The sequence below is a fragment of the Hyla sarda genome, chromosome 3, assembly GCF_029499605.1.
Source record: "Hyla sarda isolate aHylSar1 chromosome 3, aHylSar1.hap1, whole genome shotgun sequence".
Taxonomy (NCBI): Eukaryota; Metazoa; Chordata; class Amphibia; order Anura; family Hylidae; genus Hyla; species Hyla sarda.
In genome coordinates this window covers 254,136,657-254,149,094 of record NC_079191.1, presented here as the reverse complement: position 1 = coordinate 254,149,094, position 12,438 = coordinate 254,136,657, and the positions used below count along the sequence as shown (strand labels likewise).

The 12,438-nt window shown below is 41.7% G+C and overlaps 1 protein-coding gene across 1 annotated transcript in view; it reads left to right on the top strand.

Annotated features, from left to right (window-relative positions):
- The window catches only part of LOC130361041 (trichohyalin-like), a 275,344-nt gene that overhangs the window by 127,602 nt on the left and 135,304 nt on the right, over positions 1–12,438 (top strand). The gene's annotated exons all lie outside the window — the stretch shown is intronic.

Sequence of the window (12,438 nt, the reverse complement as noted above, 5' to 3'; positions counted from 1 at the left end):
ATCATGCCCACACCTTGACACTACCACCACCATGCTTAGGTATGCTTAGGATCATGTTCCTTTCCTTCTCTAAACTCTTCTCTTCCCATCACTCTGGTACAAGTTGATCTTGGTCTCATCTGTCCATAGAATGTTGTTCCAGAACTGTGAAGGCTTTTTTAGATGTTGTTTGGCAAACTCTAATCTGGCCTTCCTGTTTTTGAGGCTCACTAATGGTTTCCATCTTGTGGTGAACCCTCTGTATTCACTCTGGTGAAGTCTTCTCTTGATTGTTGACTCTGACACACATATGCCTACCTCCTTGAGAGTGTTCTTTATCTGGCCAACTGTTGAAGGGGCTTTTCTTCACCAGGAAAAATAATTCTTCACTCATACTTCACAGTTGTTTTCCTTGGTCTTCTGGGACTTTTGGTGCTGTTGAGCTCACTGGTGCGTTCCTTCTTTTTAAGAATGTTCCAAACAGTTGTTTTGGCCACGTCTAATGTTTGTTTTATTTTTTTAGCATAATGATGGCTTGCTTCACTGATAGTGACAGTTTTTTGGATCTCATCTTTAAAGTTGACAGCAACATATTCCAAGTGCAAATAGCACACTTGAAATGAACTCTGGACCTTCTATCTGCTCACTGTAATAGGGATAATGAGGGAATAACTCACACCTGGCTATGGAACAGCTGAGAAGCCAATTGTCCCATTCATTTTGGTCCCTTAACAAGTGGGATGCACATATGCAAACTGTTGTAATTCCTACACCTTTCAACTGATTTGGATGTAAATACCCTCAAATTAAAGCTGACAGTCTGGAGTTAAAGCACATCTTGTTTGTTTAATTTCAAATCTATTGTGGTGGTGTATAAAACCAAACATGTTAGAATTGTGTTGATATCCCAATATTTATGGACCTGACTACCTATTATTCATATTTCTCACAGAGAGCTGTAAGTGGCTGGAACCATCTGGCCAATCCCAGCTCTGCTGAAAATATGAATAAGTGATGTGAATTCTATTCACATGAGTGGCCTGCCGGAGTAGAGTGCAGAGATGCGAGCCCAGGAGAAAGCAGCTCCATCTCTGCAATAGAAAGGACAATCACATCGGGTGTCAGGAGTGACACCTGCTGTGATCTGTCTATTAGTACAGGTACTACAGCTCCCATTATGTAATAGTCTGTTCCATGCTGGGAGTAGATGTACTACCTAAAAAATAAAAAATAAATAGAGAAAAAAAAGTGAAACACACACACACTTTATTAAACACAATATAAAAATGCATTACTAATAAAAAATGTTTTAATGAATTATAAAAAAATATGTTATGTTTACATTTAAATGGCCCTTTATACATTTATATCATTGTCGGCTAAATTTTTAGGTCCCTGCCCGACAACATAAATTGCGTTAAAAATTTACATTAACATTTTTTTTAATTTTTTTTTGGTGGCTTTATGATTTTTTATACACCCAAGAATGGAATTTTAGGCTGCTTCCACACTATGAGTATTCATCCGTTATCAAACATCCGTTTTCTGTATTGTATATTTAGAAAATGGATGAAATAACGGGTGCTAACGGCTGAATAATGTCCGTCAAAATAATGAGCATATTAATCCATTAAGACCCGTTATAACATCCATCATTTACCATTAATTTATGTCCGTTTTAACACCTCTGCCTACAGACTCCCACAGCTGGGACTACTACTACTCCCATCATGGAACAGACTTGTTTCCATGATGGGAGTAGTTGTTCCTGGCTGCAGGAGTCTGCTGGTGGCTGAGGAGTCTACATTAGTGTTTGTACTACTACCCCCATCATGGAACATGCTCTGTTCCATGATGGGAGATGTAGTACATGGGCTGAGGGATTGATCGCACCGGGTCTCACTTCTGAGACCCAATGCGATCAGAAGTTATTAAACAGCGTTGCGGCCGGCATGCTCTTCTCCCCTGAGATGTACTGTGTATTTTTACTTTCACTTTTAAATTCCCCGTCGGGAGCCCTGAATGGCCGCCACCGAGGAGCCATTCAGGGCTCCCGGAGGGGTTTTTAAAGTACTAATTTGACCCCCAAATGTATGCCCCATGCATATTTATAATAATTAATTGGCCCCAGTATGTTTATAATAATTCATTGGACCCAATGTGTCTATAATAATACATTGACCCCAGTGTGCTTATCCTTATCCCCCCCCCCACAGTGTCCTTATTTCCCTCCCACTGCCTGCTCCTCATCTTCTTGGAGCACTGCAGCAGCGGGACATGTCAGGAACCAGCAGCGTTGAATGAATGAATAAAGTCAACATGTCCCGCATGTAGACTTCATTCATTCACGGCCACCGCCTGACATGTCCCTCGCTGCTGCCATGCTCCTTCAGCAATCAGCACACCGCCGGGACATGTCTATTATAAATATGCATGGGGGGCATACATTTGGGGGTCAAATTAGTAGTTTGAAAACCCTGCTGGGAGCCCTGAGATGCTCCTCAGTGGCAGCCATTCAGGGCTCCCAGCAGGGAATTTAAAAGGGAAAGAAAAAATATGCCGTACAATTGCAGGGGAGCGGAGCATGCCGTCTGCTTCCCTGTTTAATAACTTCTGATCGCATCGGGTCTCAGAAATGAGACCCGGTGCGATCAATCCCTCAGCCCATGTACTACAACCCCCATTATGGAAAAGAGTCTGTTCCGTGATCAGGGCAGTAGTACAATCACTAATGTAGCCTCCCCAGCCACAGGCATACTCCCGCAGCCGGGGAACTACTACTTTCATCATGGAAACAAGTCTGTTCCATGATGGGAGTAGTAGTAGTCCTGGAATGCGGGAGTCTGTACGCAGAGGTGTTAAAACGGCCATCAAATAATGATATATGACAGATGTTATAACGGGTCTTAACATATACAGGATGATTGCATCTGGTATCAGAAGTATCACCAACTGCAATCTGTCTAATAACCACTTAACAACTCAGGGCGCACCAGGGCATAGCCCCACATCATAGCGGGTCGGGCCCGGCCTCTAACCTTCACCAGGACCTGTGGCAAATAACGCGTGCCACTGATCGCGTTGCTGCGCGCTAATAGTCCTTTAGATGCGGCATTCAAAGTTGATTGCCGCATCTAAAGTGAAAGTAAACTGCTCCCGACTAGCTCAGTCAGCTGTTCGGGACCGCCGTGGCGAAATCGCAGCGTCCCGAACAGCTGGAACACACAAGGAGGGTCCCTACCTTCCTCCTGTGTGTCCGATCGCTGAATGACTGCGGTGCCTGACATTGTGGCATGAGGATAACAATGATCAATGTAAAAGATCAGTGTGTGCAATGTTATAGCCCCCTATGGCGGCTACAACATTGCAAAGAAAAGTGAAAAAAAATTAATGAAGATAATTTAACCCCTCCCCTAATAAAAGTTTGAATCACCCCCTTTTCCTATAAAAAAAACCAGTGTAAATAAAAATTGAAATGGACATATGTGGTATCGCCGCATGCGGAATTGTCCAAATTATAAAAAATAATATATCATATGATCAAAAAAATTCCAAAGTCCAAAATAGTATATTTTTGGTCACTTTTTATATCATGAAAAAATCAATAAAAAAAAGTCCAATCAGTACTAAAATTGTACCACTAAGATCACGGTGCAAAAAATGAGCCATCATAACGCCCTGTACGCGGAAAATGTAAAAAGTTATAGGAGTCAGAAGATGACAATTTTAAACATATACATTTTCGGGCATGTAGTTATGATTTTTTCCAGAAGTACGAAAAAATCCAACCTATGTAAGTAGGGTATCATTTTAATCGTATGGACCTACATAATACAGAGAAGGTGTAATTTTTACCAAAAAAATTTACTACATAGAAATGGAAGCCCCAAATGTTACAAAATTTATTTTTTTTTTTTTTTTTTTTGTTTCGCCGTAGATTTTTTGGGTAAAATGCTTGATGTCATTACAAAGTAGAAAGGGTGGCACAAAAAATAAGCTAACATGTGGATTTTTAGGTGCAAAATTGAAAGAATGCAAAAACTGAAAAATACAGAGTCCTTAAGGGGTTAAGTTCAACATGCTTTTTGGGCTGCAGAGTAACTTCAACATGCTTTTTGGGCTGCAGAGGAGACAGCACAATGAGTACTAAAGTTATTTGCGGAACAATATTAAATGCAGCAGAACCAAATAGCACTACAGGCTAGATATGTGTAACTTCAACACACTTTTTGGGTGGCAGAGGAGACAGCTCAATGAGTACTGACGTTGTTAGCAAAATAATATTAAATGCACCAGAACCGTATAACACTACAGGCTAGATACCTGTGACTTCAACACGTTTTTTGGGTGGCAGACGAGACAGCACAATGAGTACTGAAGTTGTTTGTGGAGCAATGTTAAAAATGCACCAGAACCATACAACACTACAGGCTAGATTTGTGTAACTTCAACATGCCTTTTGTGTAGCAGAGTTGACAGCACAATGCGTACTTAAGGTGTTCGTGGAAATCTATTATAGTCACTACTGTGTTGACAGGCCCTATAGGTATATAAGCGTAACTCGAATACACTTTTTGGGTGGGTGGCACAGATCAATGCACCTCACTGGAGCTGGCTAAGGAACACTATTCAATTCAGGCATATGCAGGTATGAGCTTTGAAAAAGGATTTGTGGATTTGTGCCAGCAAAAGATAAGCCCTTCAGAGGCTGTGATTAACCCCTTAAGGACTCAGCGTTTTTCCGTTTTTGCATTTTCATTTTTTCCTCATCACCTTCTAAAAATCATAACACTTTCAATTGTGCACATAAAATTCTATATGATGGCTTATTTTTTGCACCACCAATTCTACTTTCCAGTGACATTAGTAATTTTACCCAAAAATCCACGGCGAAAATGAAAACAAATTCATTGTGCGACAAAATTGAAGAAAAAATTTAATTTAGTAAATTTTGGGGGCTTCCGTTTCTACGCAGTGCATTTTTCAGTAAAAATAACACCTTATATTTATTCTGTTAGTCCATACGGTTAAAATGATACCCTACTTATATACACTTGAAGTCTCTCGACAGCTCCACTCTCCCGCACCTGCGCTCGGACAGGCCAGCAGCGCACCTGGCCCAATAGGAACAGCAAATGAAAAATGGAAATGTCCAGCGCTTTAGGATGCAAAATTCTTCGGCTTTATTAAGTCATAAAAACATACAGCATAGAGACAAGAACGCCGACGCGTTTCGGATCTGTACGATCCTTAGTCATCGCATCAACAATATGTCAGGATCCCATATATATAGTAGTACTTTACATCACATGACCACATGACATCATGCATAAAAACCTGTAATCTTAAAAACCTGGAGAAACACTTAATTACAAGACGAGTTATTAAACATGTACAATGCATATAATTTAAGAGATGCGGTTGCAACAATGCACAACAAAATGTAAATGAAAGCTATATGTATCTGCATTTAAACATGTGCAAATAAGATCATGTCTTTGGTTGATCCCGTTCGGTTCTCTTACGTTCAACACAAAAATCCAATAGGATTCTCTATTAAATAGCATCCTCTTCCTATCTCCTCCTCTAGCATTTCTAAACACCCTCTCTATGGCATTAACGCGTAATCTGGATGTGTTCCTATTATGGATGGATCTAAAATGCCTGGATAAAGCTGAGACATTAACATTGTCATTATTTATATCAGAAACATCTCTATGAATGCTTGTTTTAAGTGTATTTGTTGTGCAGCCCACGTACTGTATATGACAGTGGGTGCATGAGGCTAAATATACAACTTGAGATGTATTGCAGTTCACATAAGTTTTATTATAATACATTTTTCCAGTATTGTATGATTGAAAAAAGTTGGATCTATCAATAAATTTGCATGTTATGCATTGTGCATGTCCGCATCTCCACGTCCCTGGATGGCTTAACCAAGTTCTAGAATTTGTTTCTTTTTCCAAAAATAAACTAGGAGATAACATAGATCCTAGTGATGGGCCACGTCTCGACAATATTTTCACTTTTGTTTTGTTAACCTCGGAGAGAGTGGGATCATTCTCCAGCACTGGAAGAATCTTATTTATAATACTTTTTATTGCTTTAAATTGTTTGCTGAACCCCGTAACAAATATGGGCAAGTTATTATTTCGGTGCTGGGAGTTTTTTCGACTTCTATTGCTATTTTTCAATAGTTTGTTATGTTCTAGTTTTTTACTTTTATCATATGCATTTTCTAGTGCACTATCTCTATATCCCCTCTGCTTTAACCTTCCATGTAAAAGGAGGGACTCCTGCTGAAATGTGGGCTCCTCTGAACAATTCTGTCTTAGACGCACCGCTTTGAGAATGGTAATCCCTGCAGTGTCCTTTCTATATGGCTGAATCACTATACTAGACCTATTAGGATCTCTACCAGCACATAATTCTAGGTCTAGAAAGGGAAGGTTATCTTTAGAAAAACTTGCAATGAATTTCAAATTAAGAGGATTATCAGTTATGTATGTCCCGAACTTCCAGAACTCCTCCTCAGTACCCCTCCACACCATGGCAATATCGTCTATGTAACGTCCAATGTATTTTATGGAAGAAAAAAATTGATTATCTTGTGTGAAAATGAAAGTCTCTATGATCCAACTGCGGACCAATATATGGAGGGTTATTTGAACCAATTCACCAAAAGATCACCGAAGTGATCCACTAATTCCCTATATTTCCCATATATTTGTTGAAAGGTATAATCTTTATTAATTTCAAAACACCAACAAAAAAGGAGTTAAAATTTGCAGTGTATCTCTCCTCCTGTATTATTGATTATCTGTGCCAGCCAGGCATCACTTATTATCTACCTGTGTGTACCTGCAGTGTACACACGGTTAGTGGAGGAGTCTACACTGTATATTAAAAAACCTATCCTATGCCCCCCTCGACATGTTTCGCCGCAAGACGCGGCTTTGTCAAGAGGCTTAGGGGCACTGAATGAAAAAGCGCCAAAACAGGGGTTAAATAACCTCCTATTGTGACATCATGGTGGGGTGATATCCACTTCTGATTGGTGGGACACCATCCCATCCAATCATCCTCTATTTAATTTAATGGACATTTCCATGCACCTATTGCTGCTCTCATAGTTCAACCAATCCGCATAGTTGTTTATTGGTTGCCTCGGTAATGTATCACATGATTACTGCGTCATGATATCAGAGCCGATGTTCACATCCGCCTCCTGCGCTATGACCCCTGCGCGAGCTCTTGTAACAGCGCCGATATCCACATCCGCTTCCTGCGCCGTGACCCCTGCGCGAGCTCTTATACCAGCGAGCGTACCTTACTGTCGGAGCTGCGCAGTTCTATATGCGCGGGGACTTAGTCTCCACGGGCATTGCCAAATAGATATAATAGTCAGTCACTATGTAATTTCATATGCGCCAGAATTTTTCTATATATATAATTTTTCTATACATCACGCAGTCCTTATATATAGAAAAATTCTGGCGCATATGAAATTACATAGTGACTGACTATTATATCTATTTGGCAATGCCCGTGGAGACTAAGTCCCCGCGCATATAGAACTGCGCAGCTCCGACAGTAAGGTACGCTCGCTGGTATAAGAGCTCGCGCAGGGGTCACGGCGCAGGAAGCGGATGTGGATATCGGCGCTGTTACAAGAGCTCGCGCAGGGGTCATAGCGCAGGAGGCGGATGTGAACATCGGCTCTGATATCATGACGCAGTAATCATGTGATACATTACCGAGGCAACCAATAAACAACTATGCGGATTGGTTGAACTATGAGAGCAGCAATAGGTGCATGGAAATGTCCATCAAATTAAATAGAGGATGATTGGATGGGATGGTGTCCCACCAATCAGAAGTGGATATCACCCCACCATGATGTCACAATAGGAGGTTATTTAACCCCTGTTTTGGCGCTTTTTCATTCAGTGCCCCTAAGCCTCTTGACAAAGCCGCGTCTTGCGGCGAAACATGTCGAGGGGGGCATAGGATAGGTTTTTTAATATACAGTGTAGACTCCTCCACTAACCGTGTGTACACTGCAGGTACACACAGGTAGATAATAAGTGATGCCTGGCTGGCACAGATAATCAATAATACAGGAGGAGAGATACACTGCAAATTTTAACTCCTTTTTTGTTGGTGTTTTGAAATTAATAAAGATTATACCTTTCAACAAATATATGGGAAATATAGGGAATTAGTGGATCACTTCGGTGATCTTTTGGTGAATTAAAATGAAAGTCTCCTCCCAAAAAATCATAAAAATATTCGCAAAAGATGGAGAGTATTTGGCACCCATGGACGCTCCCCTAACCTGAAGGAAAAAGCTACCATTAAACATAAAAAAGTTATGTGATAATAAAAATTGTGTAGCCATAATGATAAATTCCTTCAGGTTAGGGGAGTAAGGACTGTGCAGATTTAAATGTCGGGAGAGAGCCTCTAGACCCAATTGCCATGGTATGGAGGGGTCAAGAGCAGTAACCTCACAGGTGGCCCAAGAAAAATCGTCCGACCACTCCATCTGATCCATTACTTGTAAGACGTGTCTCGTGTCTTGTAAATACATGGGTGTCACCTTAACTAAAGGTTGGAGATACCTGTCAAGCCAGTCTCCCAGTCTCTCCCCAAGTGAGCCGATGCCGGCTACAATAGGTCGTAATGGGGGCGGGAAGCCCCCCTTATGTAACTTGGAGAGAGAGTGGAAGACGGGCATGACAGGGTTCTCCACATAAGTAATTTCTAATTTTTTCATCAATAACTCCCATAGCTTAACCCTCATCTAGGACTTTCCCTAGTGCTATTTGACACATTTTTGTGGAGTCATTTTCCAGCTTTCTGTAAGTAGAGGAATCGCCAAGAAGTTCCAAATTGAGTTTGGCATAAAGACTTGCGTCAAGGAGGACAATTGTGCCCCCCTTGTCCGCATTTCTTATTATTAGTTCTTTATTATCTTTTAATTCTTTTATAGCCTGTCTCTCTACCGAAATCATATTGTTAGATCTTTTATGAGTTTTAACTTTTTCATGTAATGCAACCAGTTAATTCTCTGCCAGGTCCTGGAACTTGTCGAGGGCTGGCGTTCTAGACATTAAGGGGTAAAAAACCTTGGGTTTGGAATGCAAAATTGTTTTACATGATCATTAACAACATTGGATTCCATATTTAACGTATGCAAGGCAAAAAGGTTACATTGGTCTGTAAAGTCCGTACAAATTTCAGGATTGTTAGGAGTCGGCAGGCTGGATGTGGATCCTCTATGTCAGCAAGGGATTGGTGTGGACCGTGTCGGTGGACCGGTTCTAGGTTGCTACTGGTATTCACCAGAGCCCGCCGCAAAGCGGGATGGTCTTGCTGCGGCGGTAGCAACCAGGTCGTATCCACCGGCAACGGCTCAACCTCGCTGACTGCTGAGAAGGCGTGGGACAGAAGGACTAGACAGAGGCAAGGTCAGACGTAGCAAAAGGTCGGGGCAGGCGGCAAGGTTCGTAGTCAATGGCGATAGCAAGAGGTCAGGAACACTGGTAAGGCAAACACTATAAACGCTTTCTCTGGCACAAGGCAACAAGATCCGGCAAAGCAGTGAAGGGGAAGCAAGGTTATATGAGCAGGGTGCAGGTGGAGGCTAATTAGACTGATTGGGCCAGGCACCAATCATTGGTGCACTGGCCCTTTAAATCTTAGAGAGCTGGCCGTGCGCGCCAGGACGTGACAGCCGGGGACCGGGACAGGTGAGTGACTTGGGATGCGATTCGCGAGCGGGCGCGTCCCGCTTAGCGAATCGCATCCCCGCCGGCAGTGTCAGTGCAGCGCTCCCGGTCAGCGGGTCTGACCGGGGCGCTGCAGAGAGAGGAACGCCGCGAGCGCTCTGGGGAGGAGCAGGGACCCGGAACGCTCGGCGTAACAAGGATCATCCTGTGGACACATATTTTCTGCAATGTCCGGAGAATCATTAGACATCAAAAAATGTCTCTGTACCGTCAGGTTTCTGGCCCATTTGTTAACATCTAAAATTGTAGCAAGCAAATCAAAATTACATGTGGGCACAAATCCAAATCCCCGATTTAATACACTTTCTTGGGCCTGTGTAATGATATAACTGGCTAAATTAACAACAGAGAGACTTACTTCATCATTGATGATCTCAGCTCGTACCGTTCCGTTCCAGCGGTATCTCCAGGTTTTTAACATTACCTGTTTTTATTCATGATGTCATGTGGTCATGTGATGTAAAGTACTATTTATATGGATCCTGACATATTGTTGATGCCATGACTAAGGATCATACAGATCCGAAACGCGTCAGCGTTCTTGTCCCTATGCTGTATGTTTTTATGACTTAATAAAGCCGAATAATTTTGATACCCTACTTATATAGGCTGGATATTGACGTACTTTGAAAAATCCTAACTACATGCAGGAAAATTTATATGTTAAAAATCTAATTTTCTAATCCCTGTAACTTTTTTATTTTTCTGCATACGGGCCAGTATGAGGACTCATTTTTTTGCGCCGTGTTCTGAAGTTTTTATCGGTACCATTTCCGTATTGATCAGAATTTTTGATCGCTTTTTATTCATTTTTTCATGATATACAAAGTGACCAAAAATACGCTATTTTGGACTTTGGAATTTTTTTTGCGCGTACGCCATTGATCGTGCGATTTAATTAACGATATATTTTTATATTTTGGACATTTCCGTATACGGTGATACCACATGTTTATTTTTATTTTTATTTACACAGTTTTTTTTATGGGAAAAGGGGGGTGATTCAAACTTTTATTAGGCAAGGGGTTAAATGACCTTTGTAAACTTTTTTTTTTCACTTTTTTTTTGCAGTGCTATAGGTCCCATAGGGACCTATAACACTGCACACACTGATCTCTTATGCTGATCCCTTCAAAGCCATAGCTTTGCACGGATCAGTGAGATAGCTCAAGCCTGTAGCTCAGCCTTGGAGCAATCAAACCCCGATCGGACGCTGCGGAGACAGGTAAGGAGACCTCCGCTTGCGTCCCAGCTGATCGGAACATCGCGATTTTATCGTGATGTTACGATCAGCTCGACTGAGCTGCCGGTAAGCGTTTGCTTTTACTTTCAGACGTGGCGGTCAACTTTGACCGCCGCGTCTAAAGGGTTAATAGTGCGTGGCACAACGATCGGTGTCGCGCGCTGTTAGCCCAGGGTCCCGGCTATGAATAGCAGCCGGGACCGACCCGGTGTGATGCGTGGTCACGGTGAGTCCTTAAGAGGTTAAAGGGGTACTCCGGTGGAAAACATTTTTTAGGTCTTTATAAGTCAACTGGTGCCAGAAGGTTAAGCAGATTTGTAAATTACTTCTACAAAAAATCTTTATCCTTCCAGTACTTTTCAGCAGCTGTATGCTACCGAAAAATGTTTGTTCTTTTTTCATTTCCTTTTTGTCATGTCTACAGTGCTCTCTGCTGACACCTCTGTCTATGTCAGGATCTGTCCAGAGCAGCATAGGTTTGCAATGGGTATTTTCTCCTGCTCTGGACAGTTCCTGATACGGACATCAGGTGCCAGAAGAGAGCAGTGTGGACAAGACAAAAAAAGAAATTAAAAAAGAGCAGAATTTCCTCTGTAGCATACAGCTGCTAAAAAGTACAGGAAGGGTAAAGATTTTTTAATAGAAGTAATTTACAAATCTCAACAACAAAGTGAAGCAAGAAAACGGGAGACCACTCAGGAAGCAATATCACCTCCTGCGACTTGAAAAACGATCCTCGGTACAGAAAAAACGAAGAGCACATACATGCACTCACCGCTAGGCAGACAGTCGGGTCTGGAAGTCCGGTAACAGGGTGCCGGGTCACGGCATAGGCGCTGGTGTATGGCGCTTGGTTTACAAATCTGGTTAACTTTCTGGCACCAGTTAATATAAAAAAAATGTTTTCTACCAGAGTACCCCTTTAAGATGTCCCCTCCTTATACGCCGTTTTGGTGTATAGAAGCCCCTGTAGGATTCTTCTTGTATGGTGATTGAATCCTGTTCACACACACACACACACACACACAAGGTCTATCTTTCTTATCTTTATCTCTCTCTTTCTAATCAATAACTGTCCCTATTTCTCCTCCTCTCTTTGTAATCTATATCTCACCTCTGTCCATGTCAGGAACTGTCCAGAGTAGGAGAGGTTTACTATGGGATTTGCTCCTACCTTGGACAGTTCCTGACATTGACAGTGGTGTCAGCAGAGAGCACTGTGGTCAGACAGGTAAGAAATTCAAAAAGAAAATAACTTCCTGTGGAGCATAGAGCAGTTGATAAGTACTGGAAAGGATTTAGATTTTTTAAATAGAAGTAATTTACAAATCTATTTTACTTTTTGGCAGCAGTGGATTTTAAAAAAATCCTTTAACTCCTTTAAGCTAAGGCAAAGCTGTTGAGCACATGTATAGTAGA